Below are 10046 nucleotides of genomic sequence, written 5' to 3' on the forward strand. Positions count from 1 at the left end.
TAAAGTGGCAGCCTATAATCCATTTCCGCCAGTAAACAAAGATAAGTTGAAGGAACTCGCTGATTGGTTGAAAACTGATCCGTAAGTGATTGCTTTACCCATAATAGCTTGATTTAGTCGTCCAAAACTGATTGCTTTTTTGTTTGCAGTCATTATTCAACTAAGACCGAGGACAAACCACGTACATCACCAACAAGGTGGTACCACTTCCTCCGGACAGCCAGAGGATGGCTGGAAGACTGCGTAAGTCTTCTGCACACGATTTAAGTCGTCTACAAAGTCGTCCAAGTAGACTACTTTCCAGACGACTTAAAGATAAATCGACCACGTAGACGACTTATATTTAAGTCGTCTGGTAACTTCTAACTTGTTATATTTAATATGCAGCATATAGATGCTTGGATTAATGTGCTAAGGCAGAGGTATCAGGAGAACCCACAAGCTTTCAGGAGCGAGCGAATGTGCTTCCTGGATCACAACTTTTCCCAGTCTTGGAGAGAGCAGTATCAGCTCTTCAAAACATCGGAACCTGATCACAAAGGTTTAGGAAGAGTTCTACCTGGTGGGGCGTCGAATTTTTATGACGGATCAATACCTTCATTTTGCCAATCAAACAAGAAGTGGGGGGAGGACATTGATGATATCTATGCGCCAGTGAACTTGAACGACAAGCATTGGGTTGCTATTTGGATATCGATCCCTAAGAGGCACATAGTCGTCTGGGACAGCATACCTTCATCTAGTGTACCAGACGCATGGGATGCGATAATGGAGCCTTTTCTCCAGATGGTCCCTTATCTGCTTGTTGAGTGCGCAGCCACCGACGAAATACGGGTCAAATACGGGTTGGAGCCATACACATATGAGAGACCGCTGAAAGGTGTACCCACGGCCAACAATGGTGATTGTGGCGTGTACGCTGTAAAGTACATTGAATGTCATGCTCTTGGGGTCTCCTTTGACCCTAAAGACTTTGCTAGGTGCAACGCGAAGAAAATGAGGGATAATATGGCGGTGGATATATGGAAGGAGCTTGTTGATCAGCATTTGAAAGAAAATGTGGATGGTGATAAGTTCGTGGGCATGTATGATTAGATTTGTGTTTGTATTTGAACTTGTCTTTGTATTTGAACATGATTTTTTAACGAGCGAAGTATTGTATTTCAGCTTGTCTTTGTATAGATTTGTAATATAAGTTGTCTAAGAAATAAGTCGTCTGGAAGGTTTTCCAACTGGACGACTTACAAATAAGTCGTCTAGAAGGTTTGGACGACTTATTATAAGTCGTCAGGAAGGTTTTCCAACTGGACGACTTACAAATAAGTCGTCTAGAAGGTTTGGACGACTTATTATAAGTCGTCTGGAAGGTTTTCCAACTGGACGACTTACAAATAAGTCGTCTAGAAGGTTTGGACGACTTATTATAAGTCGTCTGGAAGGTTTTCCAACTGGACGACTTACAAATAAGTCGTCTAGAAGGTTTGGACGACTTATTATAAGTCGTCTGGAAGGTTTTCCAACTGGACGACTTCTAAAATAACAAAATACACTGGACTGGACTTCTAAAAATAAAATACACTGGACGACTTAGTAGAAGGTAGTCTTACACTGGACTTCTAAAAATAAAATACACTGGACGACTTAGTAGAAGGTAGTCTAAAAATAAAATACAATTGAAGGGATAGTAGAAGGTAGTCTAAAAATAAAATACACTTGAAGGTAGAATACATAGTAGAAGGTCGTCTAAAAATAAAATACACTGGACGACTTAGTAGAAGGTCGTCTAAAAATAAAATACACTGGACGACTAAAAATTTAGTCGTCTGGACGGGTAATCAAGACTGGACGACTTAAATTTAGGTCGTCTGGACAACTAGTCAACTGGTTGTGTACATTGTGGTTTCGTATGGCCAGTTTCCTTGCAGTTTGAGCATCTCCGTGCCCTGTGTTTCTTCCTGGGTTTGTGTCCTCTCATCCTAGATAGCTCCAACCAAGATTGCCATCTTGATTTCTTCGGTCTCCCCCGACCACGCTTTAGTTCTGGAGGAAAGCATTCTCGTTCCTCAATATGTTGTGACACGATAGGATATATATTCTCTGAGTATCCTGCATACAGATAATTCTTTGAGTACAGTGGACATACAAGTGTGGAGATATGCAAACCAGCATGTGTTCCAGCAGCTATAGCATGAGAGCAAGGTATTTTCTCCACTCCATAGACACCACAATCACACTTTGCATGTTCCAAATCAACCACACAGTCCATTTTGCCACCTTTGACAAAGAAATGCCATCCATCAATTGGTTCGACCGTCATCGTATCCGCTATCTCTTCTCGAACAGCAAGCAAGTATTCAACACCCCCGCTATGTTCAGTTGTGAGACTCAAAGCATCTTGTCTCCTTTTCCAATACCATTTTCCTAACTTCTGCCTTATGAACTCCAGCAGGAACGTAATCGGAAATCCTCTTGCTCGCTTCAGTGCGGAATTAATAGATTCAGCAATGTTGCTTGTTTTTATGTTGAACCTGTTCCCCTTACAATAAACCCTTGACCATAGCCTGACGTCGGCTTTCTCCAAATACGTTGCAAGTTCCGGGTTTGCACTCCGTATCTCAGCCATGTACCGGTCAAAATCGTAAACCGTGTGAGCATAAGCAGCCCCTTTCACCAAGTACATGAGATGTTTCCCTTTAAACTTTTTGACAATGTTATCTTGAAGGTGATAATAACATATTCCTCGGGTTGCCCAAGGAAACACCTTATCACACGCACTTTTAATGGCCTTGTGCCGGTCGGAGACTATCACCAGAGGCTTGTCATGAGATATACAACTAGCCAATTTTGTGAAAAACCATTCCCAAGAAGGTACATCTTCCTCATCCACGATCCCAAAAGCCAATGGGAATATCTGAAAATTGCCATCTTGTGCGGCTGCAACTAACATAGTTCCTCCATACTTTCCACTTAGGTGAGTTCCATCCACCACAATGACCCTTCTCTGATACTTAAAACCTTTGATAGAAGCTCCAAAAGAGAGAAATAGATACTTAAATCTTTTCATAGAATCAAGTTCTATCGCCGTGATAGAATCAGGATTTGCAATGGAGATTTGCTCGAGATATGATGCCAGACGCGAATACCCTTCTTCTGCTGATCCTCTCACCAATCTTTGTGCATATAACAGTGCTCTGTATGAAGTGGTGTAATCAAGCGCCATGCCAAACATGTTCCTCATTGCATCAGTGATATGCTGCGGAGTTATCCCATCAATGATTCCAACACGATCAATGAAAAGACTACCTACATACTTCGGAGTACAGTGTCTCCGCTGAGCGATTCGGTCTCCCGCTGAGCATAAATGTTTTTCCACATACTTTGTTACCCAAAACGTGTTTGTCCCATGTTTGACACTCGCTCTGACCTTCCATCCACAATAGCTAACCGGACATGTTGCCACAACGAGAGTTTTCGTTGATTTGTATAATCTGAAAGAAAACTTACCCCTCACTGCTGCCAACCGCAGCTCTGAAAGCAGTGCACCCTTGCTAACAAAACTCTGGTTGACATAGATACTGGTACCATTCGATTTTCCTCCTTCAATAGCATTTGTCTTAGCATATGTCTTTTGGATTTCTTCAAAACAAATATTATCATCATCTTCCTCGTCCTCATCTGGAACCTTTCCATAAAGACTGTAATCCCCACCATTCTGATCCGTTTCACCAACAATAGAATTATCAGCATCCTCCTCCCCATTTTCCTCCTCCCCATCTTGATTTTCATCTTCAACAAACTCATTATCACCAACATCTTCAAAACATTCATCAGCTTCATCATCATCACCAACATCTTCTTCCCATTCACCAGCTTCATCATTATCACCAACATCTTTTTCCCATTCACCAGCTTCATCAATATCCCTTTTCTCTGAAACCGTTTCGACCTTGCTGCGGCTTGATACACAAAGACATACTCTATGGGTTTTGAGTATCTCCAGCAAGTTTCGAACTTGTCTATCACTTGTAACATGAATGGGAAGACTGCCTGGAGCCATCATCATTTCTGCTGGTAATGAGTAGCTAATCTCCACACTCACTGTTCTCATGTCCAGGTTATAATCTTCTTGAGCCATTGCAACAAGTTCAGCATGTGTTGAATCTTCATTCAATAAAAACAATCTTGCTCCTTTGAGATCATCAACCACAAAATCCCAACGGAAATCTCTCAACAACCATTCTCCATACACTGCATGTAACTGAAAAATCATCTGCAAATATTCAAAATAAAACACATTAGTAAACATAGAGAAAATGAAGAAGTTCAATAAACATTGCCGCAGACGACTTAGCATTAAGTCGTCCAGAAGACTTAAAGGTAAGTCGTCTAAAGAGGTCACTTTTGCAATTGAAAATTAAAAGGGACGACTTAATTCTAAGTCGTCCGGCTTTGTTTGTTTAAAAAAAAACTTCAGACGACTTATATATAAGTCGTCTACGAGAAACGGGCTAGTTTTGCATTTGACCGAATCGTGTCAGATCTTTGACTATTTCTGGACGACTTATAATTCAGTCGTCTCTGGGAAAGTTAAAATTTCAATATTTTATGAAAACTTGACGACTTACGTGTAAGTCGTCCTAGGTTAGTTTTGTAATTGAAAAATAAAACTTGAAATTTAACTTTCTCCAGACGACTTAGATGAAAGTCGTCCAGCTAAACGACTTAATTTAAGGTCGTCCGGGATAAGCAAGGTTTGACCAGAAAATTGGGAAAAATTCTGGACGACTTTGCTTTCCCCGGACGACTTTAAATTAAGTCTTCTGGAGGGACGACTTTATATTAAGTCGTCTGGTTAAAGTTAAATTATGAAGTTTTATTTTTCAATTACAAAACTAACCTAGGACGACTTACACGTAAGTCGTCAAGTTTTCATAAAATATTGAAATTTTAACTTTCCCAGAGACGACTGAATTATAAGTCGTCCAGAAATAGTCAAAGATCTGACACGATTCGGTCAAATGCAAAACTAGCCCGTTTCTCGTAGACGACTTATATATAAGTCGTCTGGAGTGTTTTTTTTTAACAAACAAAGCTGGACGACTTAATTTAAGTCGTCCGTTTGACCAGAAGACTCATCAGTAAGTCTTCTACATACAGATGACTTACTAGTAAGTCTTCTACGCGAACAGATCTTGAAAAAAAATTCAAATTCGTACCTTAAACTAGGTGAGATGACTTCGTTTGCACACAGGGTCTTCTCCAACCACCCAGAACCTCAAACGAAAGCAACCGTAAGTCAAAACGAAAGAAATATGGCTCTGTCAACCATAGCCCATATTTTGAATCAAAAGCTTGAGTTTTTTGGATGAATATAGAGAGAAAGTGAAAGAAATGTTGTTTTTAGTTCATAACAGTTGAAACAGAGAGAGTGTAAAGAGATTTACGTGCATTAAAGGGCATTAAAAGCTCCAAACAGTTCGTACAAGGTTGTTGCCACTATTCATTGCAGTGGCAATATTGTAAATACTTGAAGAAGATGAGGTTGAGACAGTAAAGAAGCCATTTTCAAAAAAAAAAAAAATGTTAATGGCATTTTCGTAGATAAAATGCAGGTGTGGGGTTAAAATCTCAAAAAAAAAGGAGTCAAAGAAAATGTTAGTTTTCTGTTTGACTCCAAGTTTTGAGTCACTTTTACAAAAAGCCCTATTAAAGTATGATACACTTCAGATTTCTTTTCCTCTAAAAACTCTTCCTTTTCAAAGTTTGCCTTGTATTGAATTAGGATATATCCGTCTTTTTACAACCTAGCACATTGTCCGATTTATTTTTCTATTTGTTTCCTTATTAATATTTCTTAAAATAAACAAATAATATAAATTGTGGTTTGCAAGATTTCCAGGACTTAACAAGATTTAAAATATTAATAGTTTATACATAATGTGTTAAAAAAAGTTTATACATAAAATCTCTATAACTATTTACGAAGTAAATATATTTGGGATCTTATTCCTAATTCATCAAAAATTAACTATTAATAAATATCATAATAACTAAAAACCAATTTTTTTTTTTGATCAAATTTTTTTTTGATCATAATAACTAAAAACCAATTTTATAGGAAATAATTTACATATGAAATCGCTACAAACTGTTTACGCAGTAAATGTACCATTTATTTTATTCCGAAATTATAATTTCTATTAATTGTTCCCACGAAATAAATGATCAAGAATAAAATCATGTATGATAACAACGAGATTTAGAAAAATTATAACATAATGCCGTGGATTTAAAAGATATTTAAAAGATCTTATAGTATTAGATATGGTAACAAAAATATATTTAAAAGATCTTAGTTTGATATATGAAGCGAATATACCATTATCCCCTAGACTATATTTGCGAAGTGATTTTGCCACATGTCTTCTCTATAATTAATTTCACAAAACAAATATGACATGGCTACTGAAATTGATGACATGACTTCTGGAAAAATATGACATAGATAATTTCATTTAATGTTGATTTATATTTTTGGCAAATTTATTAGAATATGGTAATAATTCATATATTACATTTAATATTGATATTTCTTTTTGGCAAACTTTTTTAAATATGGTAATAGTTCATACATCATCTATAAAATAAATATATTCATATAGCATTTCCAATTTCAAAATATTATTATTTTTGTACAATTATATAATTTGTATTACGAAAGCTTTCAAAAATTTCTACAATTTTTAAAAAATTTAAATATCTAATCATAAGATCATTAGTTTTTTATATACCTACAAAATTTATAAATAATGTTTAGGCTAAATTTTTGATAATTATACAATTGTATATCATTTTTATTCGTTTTATACAAATTGATTTAATATATATCAAATTTATATTAAATATTAGTGAGAAAATAGTAAAATCTATAATATTTAATAAATATTATTTTTAAATATAAATTAGATAAAAAAATTTCTTACTGCATATAATATAGGAAAACACCTAGTTTTACTGAATATATGAGTTAATTTAGGGCTGGACAAAAATGTATGTGGATAATGGGGGTAACAAGAAAATTTTCTACCCTATTTTTCGACTTTGTATGATCGTTCCATTCCAAGTAAAATAATAGAAAAATAATTGCTGATTACATGAAATATTAGTAGTCACATGACTAACCATGCAAACAATACAAAAATATATTTAGCTATACGAAGTATATATTTTGCAAGGTAATATCTCTCAACAACTTTATGATGTTATGTAGTTAACATCACAAGTTTAATTTTATTCATCCAAAAAATGATGGAAAATTGTCAAAAATACCATTTTCAAATTACCACTTTTCATGTTTACACTAACCACTTTTACCCTCATCTTTAATGAAGGGTAAAAGACATTTATAACCTCTTGATTAACTTTCACAAAAAAAAAAAACATATTGTTAACTAATCTAAACTTAAAACATCAACTTCAACTCTAAACCTTAAACCATGAAACATCAACTGTAAACCTTAAACTCCGAAACATCAACTCTAAACCCTAAACCCTAAACCTTCAAATCTAAACCCTAAAACATCAACTCTAAACCCTAAACGTAAACCCAAAACCCTAAATCTAAACTTAAAACATCAACTTTAAACCCTAAATCATCAACTCTAAACCCTAAACCATGAAACATCAACTCTAAACCCTAAACCTCGAAACATCAACTCTAAACCCAAAACTCTAAACCTTCAAATCTAAACCTAAAACATCAACTCTAAACCCTAAACGTAAACCCTAAACCCTATATTTTTCTGAAATTCGAACCCTAAACTCTAAAACCCTAAACCTTCAAATCTAAACCCTAAAACAACAACTCTAAACTCTAAAAGTAAACCCTAAACCCTAAAACCCTAAAACCCTAAACCTTTGAATCTAAACCCTAAAACATCAACTCTAGGGTTTTAGGGTTTAGGGTTTAGGGTTTAGGATTTAGGGTTTAGAGTTAAAGGTTTAGAGTTGAAGGTTTAGGGTTTAGGGTTTAAAGTTGATGTATTAGGGTTTAGGGTTAATTTTTTAGGGTTTAGGGTTTAGAGTTTACTTTTTAGGGTTTAGGGTTTAGTGTTAATAGTTTAGGGTTTAGTGTTGAAGTTTAGGGTTTAGGGTTTAGAGTTGATGTTTTAGGGTTTAGGGTTTAAGGTTTAGGGTTTAGGGTTTAGAAAGAAAGAAAGAAAGAATAGTTTTTATACACAACTAATCAATTTTGATAGTTATTCTAATAAAAAATGTAATTTTGTTGTAATTAGAGAGTTTAGAGCTGAATATTTCTGTGTTATTATTAATGATCAAGGGGTTCCTTTATATAAGGATTACAAGATAAAGATAAATAGAAAGTATCTAAAACCTAAACTTATTAGGATTAAGAAAACTACTAATACATAATAATGAAAAGATTATATCTACTAGGAAAAGGAAAGGGTTTCCTTTTCTCCAAGCTTTGTGGCCGTCTCTCTCTCTCTTGAAGTCGGCTCTCTCTCTCCTCTCTCTAGGGCTTCGGCCATCTCTCCATCTTCTAGGTATTGGGCCGGTCTTGGACCGGGCTTGGTTAATTGCAATCCACTCCATGATTTATAACAATCCCCCTTGGATGCCATAGCCATACATGATTTGTAGTATGCTTGATATTGCCTCATTAAAACCTTATCAGGAAAACCAAGTGGGACAAAACCATGATGAAGAAAAAAGAGTACAACACGCACTACTCCCCCTGATGTGAACCTCAGTGTAGGTTTCTACATTCTACGCATCTAGTGCGTGATCTTTCCTGTATATGTAGGAAGGGAGTAATCGGCCAAGTTCATTACTAAGTCGTATCTAGACCACTTCGACCTTTTAGGTCATTTCTCATGTCTTTTGACATCGAGTGTTCCAGTAAAGCATGTGTGCTAAATAATGTGAACCATATTGTTCTCGGGGATCACTATTGGGTCTTTGCAAATCGTGTTTGCATGTGTCCATAGTCTAGACGTGATCGTCTACTGTTAACTCTTTACTTTGGTCGGACAAAATAAGTACTTATGGACAATGTACTAAACATGGTTATCATGAACCTATGTCTCGATCTGGCCGATCCATGTCAGGGTCATAGACCTCGTCTATACATGTCCACTACTTGTCTCATGAGTGTTCAAGATCAATGATCATTGATGTGAGTTTATAATCTCTTATTATGGCTCTGCGGCCGAACACTCTCATGGATGTGGACATCGATTTCTTTGCCTTAGGTAATGCTGTATTCATTTTGCATTCCTATCTTAATGATGGCGTCTCATGACCTTAGTTGCTGTGGATCATATCACACGCTAAGTATATATTATTAGGTCATGAATCTCGGCTTTCACAAGCTTATGGACTACAATACATTTGTATCCGGTTGATCATTTGTCTCTACTAGCCCGTGATCAAGAAGAAGGGCTAGACGCCTTTTAGTCTTAAAATCCGGATGCGTCTAGTAGAAGAGCCAGACGTTCTTTGCTGAAGAGCCGGACGCCCTTAGACGGACAGAGTCAGACATCTTTAGTTTGAAGGGCCGGGGCTTGACGCTTTTGGTCGGACACCCACATAGATTTATTCTATGCCTACTAACCTCTTTTAGGTTTAGTATAATCACAAGGAATTTCAAATATATGGACTGTATTGGATTGTCTTTTATACAGCTCCAAGATCAATGATCATGTGTGATCAATTTCTTTTACATACTATATGCAGCTACTTTATGTTTCAGTCCATGAATCAGCTTAGGAACGAAGCTGTTCTTTCATCTTATCCAGTGATCCATATGTTGCTTACTACATCATTTGTATCTAATATCTTTCTTATGACCAGACCATTTTCAATTTCGAAAATCTGTAGCAGCATCCACCACATAGGAGTTTATCTCCTTATAATATGTTCTTTTGATCTCTGTGAGTACCTTGTGTAACAAGCTATAATCTAATGCTGTTAAGTAGGAAGGCATGAACACTCTTAGACCTCGTGATCATGTGCCTTCTCTCACG

Source organism: Brassica napus, chromosome C5, assembly GCF_020379485.1.
Source record: "Brassica napus cultivar Da-Ae chromosome C5, Da-Ae, whole genome shotgun sequence".
Classification (NCBI taxonomy): domain Eukaryota; kingdom Viridiplantae; phylum Streptophyta; class Magnoliopsida; order Brassicales; family Brassicaceae; genus Brassica; species Brassica napus.